The sequence below is a fragment of the Callithrix jacchus genome, chromosome 8 (assembly GCF_049354715.1).
Source record: "Callithrix jacchus isolate 240 chromosome 8, calJac240_pri, whole genome shotgun sequence".
NCBI lineage: Eukaryota > Metazoa > Chordata > Mammalia > Primates > Cebidae > Callithrix > Callithrix jacchus.
The window spans coordinates 41746378-41761794 of record NC_133509.1 but is presented as its reverse complement, the minus strand read 5'-3'; the positions used below and the strand labels follow the sequence as shown (position 1 = coordinate 41761794).

At 35.9% G+C, this 15417-nt stretch overlaps 1 protein-coding gene across 1 annotated transcript in view; it reads right to left on the bottom strand.

The window, feature by feature from the left end:
* Positions 1–15417, bottom strand: part of UNC13C (unc-13 homolog C) — a 640690-nt gene that overhangs the window by 606506 nt on the left and 18767 nt on the right. The window lies entirely within an intron of this gene.

The window sequence follows — 15417 nt, the reverse complement described above, 5'->3', positions numbered from 1 at the left end:
CAAACACGGTTAAAATGGTAAATTTTGTTATGTATATTTTATCATAATTTTAAGAACATATCTAAAATGAGCAAGAAGGATTCTCCTGATTCCTCTTCTAACGAGATGGTCAGGCGATAGGCCATGAAGTCTGAATTTGTGAAAATCTTCTTAGATGACAAACCTGTTTGACTAGTCTTGATCATGTGTCTCCAAATTATTACTACACAATCTTCTTAACAGTAACATAAATACCCCTTAGAAAATCTCCATTTTTGGAAATGATACATTATAGGGTGGGCACATGAATATACATGAGATTATACATAAATGTGTTCCATGTATATAAAGGGATAAAGGAATTACATCTCTCATTCCCATTTTAATTACTATGTCTAGGATTTTTAGGAGAAATATTCTCTTTTTAACATGTTTCTTTTCTTTTCTGGAATGTTGAAATATTCAGTTCTTGACCCAGATCCTGGGACCAAGAGTGTACTCAGTTTATGAAATCTGTTGAGCAGTGTACTTACAAGTTGTACTGTTTATATGTTTTCTATATTGTTATATTTCAATGAAAAGCTTAAAAATGTTTTAAATGGTTAAAAGGGTTTTATATTATATATGTATATGTTTATCACAATAAAAAAGGAAAAAATAAAGTCCCTATGCTCCAAAACAACAAAAAAGGCTAATAGCCAACATAAAAACATTTTTAAGTTTAAAAGAAACAACTAGAAAAATGAACAAAACTATATTAACAGGTGGTTTACACAAATATAAAAATCATCTTTAAATGTAAAAATATTGATTTCATTCACAATAAAAAAATGCAAACTAAAATCACAATGAAATATGTCAGTTGAATGGCAAAAATATAGAAATTTGACAATATACATTGTTGTTGAAATTCTGGAAAAAGAAGCATACTCATATATTACTAATGGCAATCCATAATTACACAATCTCTATGGAAAGTAATTGCTAAACCTAACAAGTCTATATGCACAGTAACCCAGAAATCCCTAGGTATTACTCTGATGACACACATAATAGAAAAATACATTTACATTAGTGTAGTAAATTACTAGACACCTATTCATAAGAAATTGGCAGGATTAAACTTTGTTACATCCATAGAAAGGGGTATTATGTAGCAATAAAGACAATGAGAAAGATCTCCATAAACTACTGAATTTCCAAGACAGATTGTTGGATAAAAAATAGCAAACTTGAGATAACTGAATATCAAAGTGAGATATGATAGAAATGCATGAGAACATTAAATACAAAATGAATCTGGAGTCCACACAGATACTACAATAATTTTTAAAAAGAGAATTAGAAGAGACACTAAAATCTTCTTTGTAGAAGAATGCCAATCATTTTGCAACATTGATGATAGTTATCAATTCAATCTAGAATTGTCAATGGATGCTAAAGCTAGTTTGTAGATGATTGATGAAAAACAGGATATCCTCGGAGCCTGGAAGTATTTCCCCGGAGATTATTTACTCTAATAACTTGCTCTTTGTAAAGAAACTCACCAATAAATATAGTTTAAGAAAAATTTGTAAGTTAAAAGTATTCTAAATTCTTAACAAGGTTGCCAAACCGATTCAGTGGGAACAGAGCAATCTTTTCAACAAATGGTGCTAGACAACTAGATATCCACATACAAAAGAATGAAAGTAAAACTCTGTCTTATGCCATATGCAAAAATCAACTCAAAACAGATCTAAAAACTAAATAAAACTCTAGAATAAAACATATAAATAGTTCATGACTTTGGATTTGGCAATGGTTTCTTAGATATGATACCAAAAACATAAGCAAAAAAAATTAATAATTTTCTTTGTCAAAATTTAAAGAAGCAATCAAGAAAGTTAAAAGATAACTCACAGATTGAAAGAAAAGTATTTTAAATCACATATATCATAAGGAACTTGTAACTAGAATATATAAAAGTATCATACAATTCAACAATAAAAAGAAAAAATAACCAAACTAAAAACTGGACAAATTATTTGAATATATATATATTGTTCCAAAGAATATATACAAATAGCCAATAAGCACATGGAAAAAGATAATTAGTCATTAGAGAAGTGCAAATTTAAACTACTTAAGTTTTTAATTTAAACTATATGAGATGATAGATATGTTAATCTGCTTCTAACAATTTTACTATCTATACGTATATTGTAACATCATGTTGTAAACCTCAAATATACATAATGCAATTTATTTTTAAAAATATCGCAATGAGATACCACATCACCACAAACAGGATGACTATAACAAAACAGGCAGATAATAACAAGTGTGGGGAGAATGTGGAGAAAGTGGAACTCCCCCACCCACACTGCCAGCAGGATTGTCAGGTTGTACAGCCACTTTGGAAGACAGTTGTAAAATTTTTCAAAAAGTTAAAGGAAGAGTCCCATTTAACCAAGTAATTCTACCTCTAGATCTACATCCAAGAAAACTTTAAATGTATATCCTTAATTTATAAAAACTTTAAAAGTATGTCCTTAAATTATAAAAACTTCAAATGTATGTCCTTAGCAGCATTAATAATAGCCAAAAAGTGGAAACAGCTTTTTCCAATCAGCATATAAGCTGATGAATGGATAAACAAATGTGGTTTATCCATACTATGAAATACCATTAGGGCACAAAAAGGAATGAAGTTACTGTTACATGCCACAACAGAAACAAACCTTGAAAACATTATATCAGGGAAAAGAAATCAGATGCCAAAGGCTACATTTTTTATTCCATTTATACGAAATGTGCTGAATAAGCAACTCCACAGGAACAGAAAGTAGATTAATGGTTGCCAGAGACTGGAGCAGGGGGATAAGAGACTGACTACTAATAAATATGGTGTTTCTTTATGGGGTGATGAAAGGCTCCCAATTAGACTGTGGTGATGGTCGTACATCTCTGACTATGCTAAAAACAACTAAAATATATTTATACTTTACAAGGGTGAATGTTATAGTATGTAAATTTCTTCTGATAAAGTTGTAATAAGAAAAACATATTCTGAAATTAAAGCCTAAGTTGTCAGTGACATAAGGCCCAAAAGGAAATGGTCTTTAATAATGCCAACTATCAATGGAGTCATCTATCAAACTAGGAACCAAGAATATATAAATGAAATTATATGATTGCACAGAATAGATGAAAAGAGTAGGACACCCCACTGAGGGAGAAACAGTCATACCAAAATAGGGTATCTCTAGTGACAAGATTCATCCCCAAGTTCTGGAACTCTACACATTAATCCAAGATTCCATAGACATTGTGGCAATAGTAGAAACCTGTTTCTCTTGACAATCACCAAATGGATCACCCCAAATGGCTGATGTTTACAGACTCCTCTCCCATACATCTTTGTTCCTCCCTAAGAGGGAAGCCAGAGGAAGAAAGCAGCACAGACTTGTTTGGACAAAAGGGAATCCTACAGCCTCCATTTCTGTGGTTTCTTCACCTGACCAGACCCAGAGTAAAAAGAAACTGCTGCTAAAAGAGAACTGGGAAACCTTGACTGGGCTTCAAAATTCAGAGTCCGCATATATTTAATTAGCAAGGAATAAAAAAAGTGACACATGTTCCTGTATCTGCTGGCTTAATACCTCCAGAAATTGCATTGTAAATGTTGCCCAAATTCTCTGTCTGTTGCACAGTGATCGCCTGATAAAATTCACTTGTGCAAGCCTGCCTCCAGTATCACTTAAATGCATTAATAGAAACTTCCATGTCCAGAATTATTTTAGCCACTTTATGGAAAAAAATACAGTTTTAAATATATATAATTTCAAAACCCATACACATATAGGATAAATTTACCAAATGCTTATTTTAGTAGAGCCCTGGGATGAAGCCATTATTGTTCTATAGCAACAACATGTTATAAGCCTCCCCTTATAGAGGAGCAGTCATTTTGACATACTTCTGTAACCTGGATGCTCAATGTTGTGCACAGTAGATTCTCAGTAAGTGATTTCTAAGCCACTAAGTTAATAAAACAACAAATAACCAGGTGACATGTGGTTACCATTTATCATTTGTCCTCCACTACAATATAAGATTGACTTCCCCTATTTTATATTTTATATTTCTATCTTTCCTCTTTCAGAGGCATAGCTTTGTTTCCTAGCAATATCAGTATATTTACCGATTTTCCTAAACCTGCAGGTGTGTTGGGGTTGAAAAGTCACTGTTGAAGTTACCTGTACAGACTTGCATTTTCAATGATAAGCTCAAAACTTAACAATAATAAATCCTTATGTATTTTCATTTCATGCTTTATGTCAAAAATAAACTGTTTCAAAAATAGGGTTTTTCTGACAATTATTTGATCTAGGGATCCAACACCTGACTCTAAAGTATTGTGATATTTTATAGAGATTGAGTAGCCTTAATCTGAGGAAAATAAGTGTTTTCCACTTCAAATGTTTTCAGATTTTGGAATATTTGCATGATATACCAGTTAAGTATGCCAAATTTAAAAATCTCAGCATCATGTAGGTACTCAAAATATTTCATATTTCAAATATTCAGATAAGGAATGCTCGATCTGAAATGCCGAGACCCAGCACCATTATGCTAAATTGAGAGGTACAAGATCAGGTTTTGAAACATTACACAAATCTTACCAACCCACCTTCTTCACCACTGACAGCACTATACCCCCAACTTCAAAATGCAAATAAAGTAGAAACGAAGAACTATTTATTCACTTTATCAATTTAAAAATGTCTCAATATAGCATTAGCTAACAGTTAAGTAGCATTTATTATGTATCAGATATTCATCTTTGTCTGTGCTAATTTAATCCTCACAACAACCCTACGAGGTGAGTGATATTTTCACTATTCCCATTTGACAAATGAACAAACTGAGGAACAGGTAAGTAATCTGGTCAGTGTCACACAACTCGTAAATCAGGGAGCTGGTATTAAATCCAAGACAATTATCTCCAGAATCATGCTCTTAACTACTATGCTATGTTGCTTCGAGTTGATAGAAAGAGTATGATTTTCCAGGCATGTCTATTCATTGCTGGTTAGACGTTTAGTGGAACGAAATTTCCAAAAGACAATTTCTTATGTATTTGAGTCTTGACAGTTATTTTTTGCCTTTGTCTTAATATTTTGACTTCTAGTCATCTATTCTAAAGAAGTAATATATAAAATGAAACATTTATATACAGAGAAGCATTATTTGTAATCACAAAAAGAATACAGGAAACAATATGCCAAGTGTTATGAGAATGTTTAAATTAATTATAATTTGTAGAGACAATGAAATATTTGACTACCAATTAAAAATGATATTTAAGTATTTTATGATATGGGAAATATTTGTGATATAATGCTAAGCAAAATGCAAGATACAAAGTTTTACATATACTACCATCTTATACTTTAAAATACGGAAATTTAACAATTTAACTTACATTTAAGAGTTCCTTTATGCTATCCATCAGTAAACAAAACAAAGTCTGCTGCTCTGGTGTAGCTAACTTTCCATGGAAGCAGGTAAACAATGAGTATATTAAGTGGATAAATTATACGGTGAATTCAAAGGCCAAGTGCAATTACGAAGAGAACAGAGCAGAGTGAGGGGAACCAGAAATGCTGGGTCAGTGCATGCAGGTTGAAAAATTAAAGAGAGATAAATCTCATTGAGACAGTATGATGTGAGTAAAGATTGAGGAAGTAGAGGATTTAGCCAAGTGAATACCTGAGGGAAGAACATTTCAGGCTGAGAGAACATCTACAGCAAAGGCTCCATCGCAGACACTATTAGCACCACACGTATATTCTAGGTGCTTACCTGTACACACCTGAAAACAGTTTACTGCAAACACCTGTGACTCACTTCCAGCAGGCCTTTATTTTCAGGCCAAAGAACATGCTAAGCCATTACTTGGGGCAAGCTGGAAGTTAACAGCCCTGGAAGCAAAACTCAACCAATGATAGCTAGGGAGTTGTTGAAAAATACCCCCAGCTTCCCCAGCTTGGGTAGGATAACACAGAGACTTGTTCCACACCATCCGCCAAAGTGAGTTTCTCAAACCTTAATTAGCGTAAAGAATCACCTGAAGCCCTTGTTAAAACGCAGATTATGATTAAGCAGTTCTGGGGTGGGGCCTGAATCTCATTTTAACAAATCCCCAGGTGATGTCATGATGCTGGTTCACAGACCACACCTTAAGTAGCAAAGCCAGAGTTCTTCAGTGGGATTGGACCCACCTGCCTACAGCCTAAGCATATCTTGTGTTGGCTTCCTTTCTATCCCTGACTCCTAGTCTCTCTCCCACGGTGTTAATTTGGCATCACCTCTGAAATAAACCAGTTGCATTTGCCCTGTCTTAGAGCTGTCTGCTTCTGGGGAAACCCTGACCATAGGAATGTGCTCAGTGAGCTAGAACACAGTGAATCTAGGTGACTAGAACAGAGTGACTGAGGGTTTCAGCAGGAAGAAAAATAAAGGAGATTGGAGAAGTAATAAGGGAAAGAGCGTAAAGACCACGGTAAGGGATTTGGCTTGTTCTCTGAGTAAAATGCGGTGGGGCTGGGGAGACGCATTGTAGAGTTTTGAACAGAGGATAACATTACGACATACTGACATTAACAGCCTCACTCTGGCTACTGGTGGAGGTCAAGAGAAGAAGCAGGAAGGCCACTGTATCCACTGCAGAGATCATGAAGGCAAAGGATGGGGGTCTGGAAGTGGAAGAAAATGGGTGGGGGCATGTAAGAAGTCATCAGATACTAGATACCCAAGTGAAGCAGTCAAGGAAACAACTACATCCTAATAGGCTAGAGTCTAGGAGGGAAGTTCACACTAGGAAATATAAATGTGGTCATCTTCAGCATGCAAGTGGCATTCAAAGTTATGGGACTGAATGAGATAACTTAGAATGCAAGTATAAGTAGGAAAGAAAAATTATTTTTAAAAAAGAGTCCACGAATTAGCCTGGGAACACTCCAGTCTTAGAAAATTAGAAGCGAATATGCTTAAGGTCAATGGTAGAAACATCTGTGTGGAGGGATTCTAGATTTTTATCTTTCCTTACTGTCATTAGCTTGACTTTAGTGTCATCTGTGGAGCCAGAGACCCAAGGGATATGCAACACCAATGGCACGTCATTCTGCCAGGAACAATCTGAAAAGAATCCAGAATATGTTGACAACTCAAATCTGGCAAAGAAAATTAAATGAGGTTTCAAAAATATTGCATAAGCATGTGAAACATCTAAGGAAATGGAAGGAAAATGTGTTTTGAGCCAGATGAGAAAACAGTAAAATGTACTAACAGAATCAAAAAAGTGCAAAACCCAACAAAACGGTGAAGAAAATAACAAACAACCTCGATGAGAGGGGTAAGAAATTTTATATAATAACCTGAACTCAGGACAGGGCAATGTCTTCTAAAGGGCATGAGGTCCCTGTTGCTATAGCAATTATAAAAAGCAAGTCAACTTGTAAGTAAGTGACATGTGGAGAATCAACTGCCTCTAGACCTGATTTGTAGCCTTTACTGGCCCAGGAAAGTACAACCATTCTTTAAACAGGAATGACTAGAATTTATCACAGAGAGGCTAAATCAAACCCACAATTACAATAAAATTGTATTAAGTTCATGAAAATGATTTATGTAAAAATGGAAATAACCTATATATGTATTAGTTAAAATGTTAGAAATATTTGGGATAATTTGATTTATTAAACATATAAGTCGTGGGTTTCTAAATTGAAACAACTGATTCTGAAATTGTGATCTTAGTTATTTAAAGAAAATTGTTAAGTTTCTTAAACAGTGTTGAGATGTTTAAGAGAAATTGATATTGACTTTACACATTTAATTTATTTTAAAGAATTACTTAATCACTTGGGAAGATTGTTTATCCATCAAAGTTCTTATGAAGAAAACTAAACGTTTATAAATATTTAGCATACTGTCCTTGGGTGATTAAAATGCCAATAATTATTTCACTGTTTTAGAGGAAAAAGCAAGTATGAATTCATATTTAGTATGACTATTTAGTAAAATGTGGTTTCAAAAGTTAAAAATTGTTTTGCTAACCTCATTTGTAAATGGGACATGACATTAATTAAAGCCTCCTTGATTTTAACAAGTGGTAGTTAACATTTCCTATATTTAAAATAGAATAAGATATACAAAATGAGCCAGTAATGGTGGCTCACACCTGTAATCCCAACACTTTGAAGGGCTGAGGTGGGCAGATCACTTGGATGTCAAGAGTTTGAGATCAGCCAGGCCAACATGGTGAAACTCCATCTCTATTAAAAATACAAAAATTAGCCAGGGGTAATGGCATGTGCCAGTAATCCCAGCTACACCAGCTACTCAGGAGGCTAATGCACATGAATTGCTTGAACCAGTGAGGCAGGAGGTTGCAATGAGCTGAGATTGCACCACTGCACTCCAGCTCCTGCAACAGTGAGACTCTGTCACAGGAAAGAAAAAATACACACACACACACACACACACACACACACAAACACACACACACACACGTATAACATAGAAGCATGAGAATCTAATGTAACTGTAAAAATAGAATATTAATTTTAAAATGATATATGTAAATGAAATGTACATGCTCAGAAGCTGCTCTCAAAGACAGCAAAAAACCTCCCTTGCATTTACACTTCTAATTTTTTGGTAAAAGAATACAGATTTTCTTACATATGCTAAATTGTACACACTATACAAATATTAGTTTTATTTAGAAAAAAACATTAATGGGACACAAAGAAAACTGCCCAAATGAATGTACTCCATAACAGCACTTTCATAAATGGCAAACAGAACCATTTTGTCCCTAAATGCAAAGTAAATGGTGATAGAACACTTACAGAAGAATTTACTGGACTATCTTATATATATCAGACAACCTTTCTAATAAATGAACACCACGTCCAAATCCAGACCAAACACATCTCTAATGTTAGAAGTATCTCCTACCATATATCAAATGTACATAGATACACATATAATTAATAACATATAAATTCATGTTTATGTATAAAGAAATTCAAACTTGCTTTTTCCTCTAAAACAGTGAAATAATTATTGACATTTTAATCACTTACCCAATGACAATCATTGTGCTAAGCCTTTTGGGCATATTTTTTTTATTATTGCATGATAATCCAATGAGAAAAATATTCTTCTTACCCCAATGACAGCTGGGGACGCTAGAGAATAGATTATTTAAACTATTTGCCCATTGCAGATTGTGGCGATGCTCAGGGTGAAAAAAAAACTGTATCTTTCTGATGATGAAGCACCTGCTTTAAACCACATCACTAGAGTAACTAAAAGTGCAACTACTATAGAACAGGAAACCTGCAAAATGATGTGGATACTCAAAAGGGTAGCTAGTACTCAAAACAGCTGAAAGCAGTGATGCTGAACTCAAGGGAGCTATTTCTCTTTCAAGACGCAGTTAAGGTTCAGGAACACTTTTTTTTTTTTTTTTTTTTTTTTTTTTTTGAGACGGAGTTTCGCTCTTGTTACCCAGGCTGGAGTGCAATGGCGCAATCTCGACTCACCGCAACCTCAGCCTCCTGGGTTCAGGCAATTCTCCTGCCTCAGCCTCCCGAGTAGCTGGGATTACAGGCACGCACCACTGTGCCCAGCTAATTTTTTGTATTTTTAGTAGAGACGGGGTTTCACCATGTTGACCAGGATGGTCCCGATCTGCTGACCTCGTGATCCACCCGCCTCGGCCTCCCAAAGTGCTGGGATTACAGGCTTGAGCCACCGCGCCCGGCCGGTTCAGGAACACTTTTAACTGGAAAGCATACAGAAATACTTAGGACAGGTCTCCCGTTAATGCTAGGTCTTTCAGTAGCCCAAATACTATAAAGTAAATTACATTTATTATGCACAGCAGGCTATTTTCTTGGCATTCCTGCCCTCATGCAGGCAGAGGAATGGCCTGCTTCTGGTGACTTAAGTAAGGGCAGAAGGTCTAGTAGTTTAATGACTCCCCCTCCTTTCCCAGAATCCTCTCAACTGAGTCACTGAAGGTTTTCCATGTTCATGAAGTCATAGAAATTCAGAGGCAAAAGAACTTTGGAAGTTATCTATTCTGTTTTGGTCTTTGAACACCTCAAATTCTGCTACAATTTAGCCAATTGTCTCAACTCCATTACAGGAATGAGAGATTAAGGCGGATGAGAAGAAAGCAGAGAAACAAATGTAACAGCTCTAGTGCTGCTAAGGAGAGGTAACAGAGATAAATGGCTGCATTTTCCTGTACAGGCTCAGGCCAAAGCAGAGGCTTACCTGGGCTTCATCCCTCCCTCTTTTCATATATGTGGAAACCAAAGCTAAGTGAATTTATGTTACTGGCACATTGAAATGTGTCCCCAAAAGAAGTACCTAAAGAACAGAGACAGAGGACTTTTGAATGTGTTAAGTGAGAGATGCAGTCCCTAATGCCTTTAGGAAAGGCTTAACATTTCTGGGCCTCAGCTTCTTTCTTCGAAAATTGAAGGATTTGGACAAGATCAGGATTTCCCCACCTGTGCTGGATAATTCTTTGTTGTGGGGGCTGCCCTAGGCACTACAGAATGATCAACAGCATGGTTGGCTTCCGCCCATTCGTGCCAGTTGCACCTCAAATTGAAAACCATTGAATGAGACCGTTATAGATGCGTCTTCAGCCTTAGCATGTTAGGATGATAGGGAATCTTTGAAGTTCTTATCAGTAACAACTTGTGGTTAATTTCTCACATCCTGGAATTCTAAGGTTCCTTGAGAATGAATACAAGACTGACGGCTGACAGGGACAAGTTAGTGTCCCCGGAAAGGAAAGGGGTCATTCTCTTTAAAGAAACCTCTCAAGTTGGCTTGCAGTCACCTAGAATGACAATAATTCTTTACAACCTCAATTCCTAGATGGGAAGACTACAAAATCCCTGAAGTATTACTACCAGATCTGCTTTTCAAGACAGAAATTTATGACCATATCTTCATCTTCTCTATCTTTCTGGCATCCAGTGGTTGCACTTAAGAATCCAAATCATCCTTTCAGTGGTGCAGCCCCTCCCTACCTTGTGAAACCTTTCTATAAGTAGCTCAGCTTTTGGAATTTTGCCCTAGACTCTCTGCTTCCTAGCACTGGGTTCTCATCTATTCTCATTTGTGCTGCTGCCATCTTGGGTGGTGGAAAGTTTCCCATGCCTGTGCAAATTGGCTTCCACATTTTTTTATGAGTGATGGTGCTGGGACACAGGCATCTCTGTGTAAATTGATTCAGAAATCCAGATGCATGCACAGTGACAAAAGTGCATGCATCCAAGAATGAGCTCTGAGTTTAAAGTGATTAGAAAAATGCCAGTGAAATTAGAGGGAGCTTCCCATATAAAAGTTTCTTTCAGTTAGAGAAAATGAGCTCCTATGAAGTGAGTCATGTAACTAACTATTTCCTGGGTGCTTCCAAATTCTCATCACCATCACTGGAACATTTTGGTTTGTTTTTGTTGTACAAATCATGCATGCCTATGATTTTTAGACAGAACAAAAAAAAAAAAACATAGGAAGATATAAAGGGAAATAGATACAGTAATGTATATATAGTCATATAACATGCTATTCTGCACTTTGGATTTCTGTTTGACTTAATATATCACAAGCATCTAGATGTGCCTTATTCTTTATACTGACAGTGTGCTAACACATTTTCTGGGTACATTATACATTTTTTAACAAGGCTCTTTTAGGCAGGTGTAGGTTATATATGGTTTCATAAGACAATGCTGCAAAGACTATCCCTATAAATGTATATATGAAGAATCACTCTTGGGTGATGGCATATTAGGATTTGGATAAGATCAGGATTTCCCCACCCATGGTGGATAATTCTTTGTTGTGGCAGCTTCCCTAGGCACTATAGAATGATCAACAGCATCTTTGGCTTCTGCCCATTCATGCCAGTTGCACCTCAAATTGAGAACCACTGAATGAGACCATTATAGACGCATCTTCAGAAAAAAGAAAAAAAGCAAGGAAGAAGGGTATGCTAATTTAAAACTGCTAAATATTACCAAATCATTCTTGGAAGTGGGTGTACTAGTTTATACTTTTCTGGGGGGCATTCCGAAGTGGTCATTGGAAGAAGGGTTTCAGATTCCTAGGCCACAGCAAACTGTAGATTAAAAGGATTAGAAGAACTGGGTTCTTTCTACGCTGGTTTTCTTACTTTGTAGTCCCCGTCCCCCCGGGGTTTAAAATCTTTTGTGATAGATACAGTGAAACAACTTAATCACAAGCACTGAGGAGGTTCTGAAGTCAGTTTCTAAGGAGTAAAGATCATGTAGTCAAACTTATCTTTGAAAACATATTTAACAGCTCACAAAGCACATCATTGTGTATAGTTTTGTATTAACAAATCTGTACAGTAATATGTATGCAAAATGATTCAATGTACAGCAATGTACCATATAAATCAAGTAAATATACTAAGTAGAATTTCCATCATTGTATTCTTAAATGTTAATCATTTTTAGTTCAAGGAAATAGTGGCTTTTTAAGAAAACTCAAAAATTTAGAATTACTGAGAGAAACAATTATATTTCCAATCTTGTATTAATCTAGTTGCCAGAAGAAAACCAGAATTAATACCAATAGTTCAAATAAGTTTCCTTAACAAAGGGACAAATTACAGAGGTATAGCTAAGGTAAGGGAACAAAAAGAGATGGTAAGACCTCAGAGAGAGAGAGAGAGACAAAATACACAAGAAAATTATTGTCATGCCAACACCTAAGACAAAAGGAAGAAATCCTGTGCTCAGCACCCAACACAAGCTGCTTCAGTGGCTTACGGGAGTAAATGGCAGACATGCACTTACAGTTAGAGCTGAGACACCAAAGCAGGGAGTGAGAAAAGATACTCTGACCCTTCCCTTCTGCTAGCTGACCTGCAAACTTGACCACAAGCCTGCCTGCTGGCAAAGAAAGCTGGGTGATCCAAAACACAGGGGTCAGCTTCCTGAGGGCAGAGAGCAAGTCAGGGAAGTCCATTCTGGGACAAAAGTCCACTGAATGGATTGGCCAGAGAAATCACTAGCACTAAATTATTCTCTGTATCTCCTTCACTCTGTATCTCTTTCACTTTGCCAGCAAAACTGTACTAAATTCAATGACCCTGTGATGAAACTCCACTGTATATACCAGAGGATTATATGAGAGAGCTCACTGCATTTGGGTAATTCTTCTAGCCCACAGAAATGAAGAGTGAAAGGACATACAGACCTCCCGTGCTCAAGAAGTTCAATGTGAGAGCCTTCATGAGGTTTGTGCTTCGATCAGTTTCATCAGGCATGCCAGATCCCTCTCTCATCACATCATGTGCTGTCCTAAAATTTAAAAATTACCCAGGTACATAATATCTCTGAGTTTTGGCTTTTCTCATCTGCAGAACAAGAGGACTGAATTAGATTGAGGGTTCTCCAACCTGACTCATCTCCAAAACTTTAGGGGATTCTATTTACAATCCATATTCTCAGGTCCTTCTTCAGCCCACTGAATCAGAATCCTTGGATGTCTGACTCACAGAAACTTTGTATATAAAATTTCACCCAGGTGCTGCTGGCATGCATTCAGGCTTGAGAAAAACTGTTCTCAATGATCTTCAAGACAGATTTTAGTTCAAAAATCCCATAACAATAAGATAAAGTCACAAAATAGTCCAAAGAATTTTTTCTTGATACTGAATAAAGAAAATTAGGAATTAAAGTATATCCAAAGTAAAAGTGGTTCTCTAACCTCTTCCAAAATGTTTTAACACTATATGTTTTGCATTTTCAGATTTGTATTCTAATATTGGTAAATAGAAGTACATTATGCAGTTTTTTATTCATATATTTTTCTATAAACTAGGAGGTAGGTCCTGAGGCAGTAAGTTTCATTATTAACTACATCTCTGACATTATAAAAGGAACATCTTTTTATATGTTTTTTAGTTCCATAGGTTTTGGGGGAACAGGTGGTATTTGGTTTCATGAGTCAGTTTTTTAGTGGTGATTTTTGAGATCTTGGTGCACACATCACCCAAGCAGTATATACTGAACTCAATTTGTAATCTTTTATCTGTAACCCCTTTCCCCTACTTTCCCCCCGAGTCCCTAGAGTCCACTGTATTATTCTTATGCCTTTGCATCCTCATAGATTAGCTCTCACTCATAAGCAAGAACATACAATGTTTGGTTTTCCATTCCTGAGTTACTTCACTTAGAGTAATAGCCTCCAATCCCATCCAGATTGCTGTGAATGCCATTAATTCATTTAAAGGAGCATCTGTTTTAATTGTAGCATCCTGTTACCACTTCTACAGGGGACCACATGAGAAGAACCAGTTTCTAGAAAATTCTCTAGCACAACAACTTGTATGATCTTGGATAAAATATTTAACCTTTAGGCTTTTATCATTATTTTCTGAGTGACAGACTTAGCCACTCAGCCTAAGGAGGATATATATGTACTTTGCGTTTCAGAGTCAGATAATTTCTTTATCCTGAGAGGTATTATTCCATTACAAATGAACTCATTTCTTACTGTAATTTTATTCTATTGGTAGCTTTGCTTTCTCTGGTATTGTTTATTTTTGGCATGAATGATGTAGAAAGAAAAGCAGGTGATTTAGAAGGTCCCTTCCAGCCTAAAAACCTGTAAGTCCATGAAATGTCAGGTTATATATACATATCTTCCCTTATTGTCTACTGCTGTATCTTAAAAGAGAGTTTTTCAAAAATTGGATATCTTGTGCTAAATAGATTAAGATAAAATAAATAATTTTCTACTAGTTACCTGCATTTCAAACCTGAACAATCACTCATCAATGCAATGAAGCCACCCAGGAAGGTGGGAAAAGTTTCTTTGAAAACTGGGCTTCTAGGCCTGTCCAAGCATCTCTCATGTTTCTCTGGCCCTGTTTTTCTAGGTGTGTTTTCCTATCAACCTGATTTGATATACCTTGACATGAAAATGACTTCCTTCCATACAAACTGCTTTTCTTTCTATATCATTCATGCCAAAAATAAACAATACCAGAGAAAGCAAAGCTACCAATAGAATAAAATTACAGTAAGAAATGAGTTCATTTGTAACGGAATAATACCTCTCAGGATAAAGAAATTATCTGACCCTGAAATGCAAAGTACATATATATCCTCCTTCTATAATCATCCTCAGTCTTTTAGACATGCAGATTCATGCCTTTGCCATAAGACAAGAAAATCCTTCTATTTAATACTTCCAGTAGCTATTTACATTGTGGTAAGAAAAATGATTTATCAGCAACAGCCTATAGGATCAAGCATTGTGGAAAAATTCAACGTTGTAATAAGCAAAATGTATGACAAAGTTCATGAATGATACGTG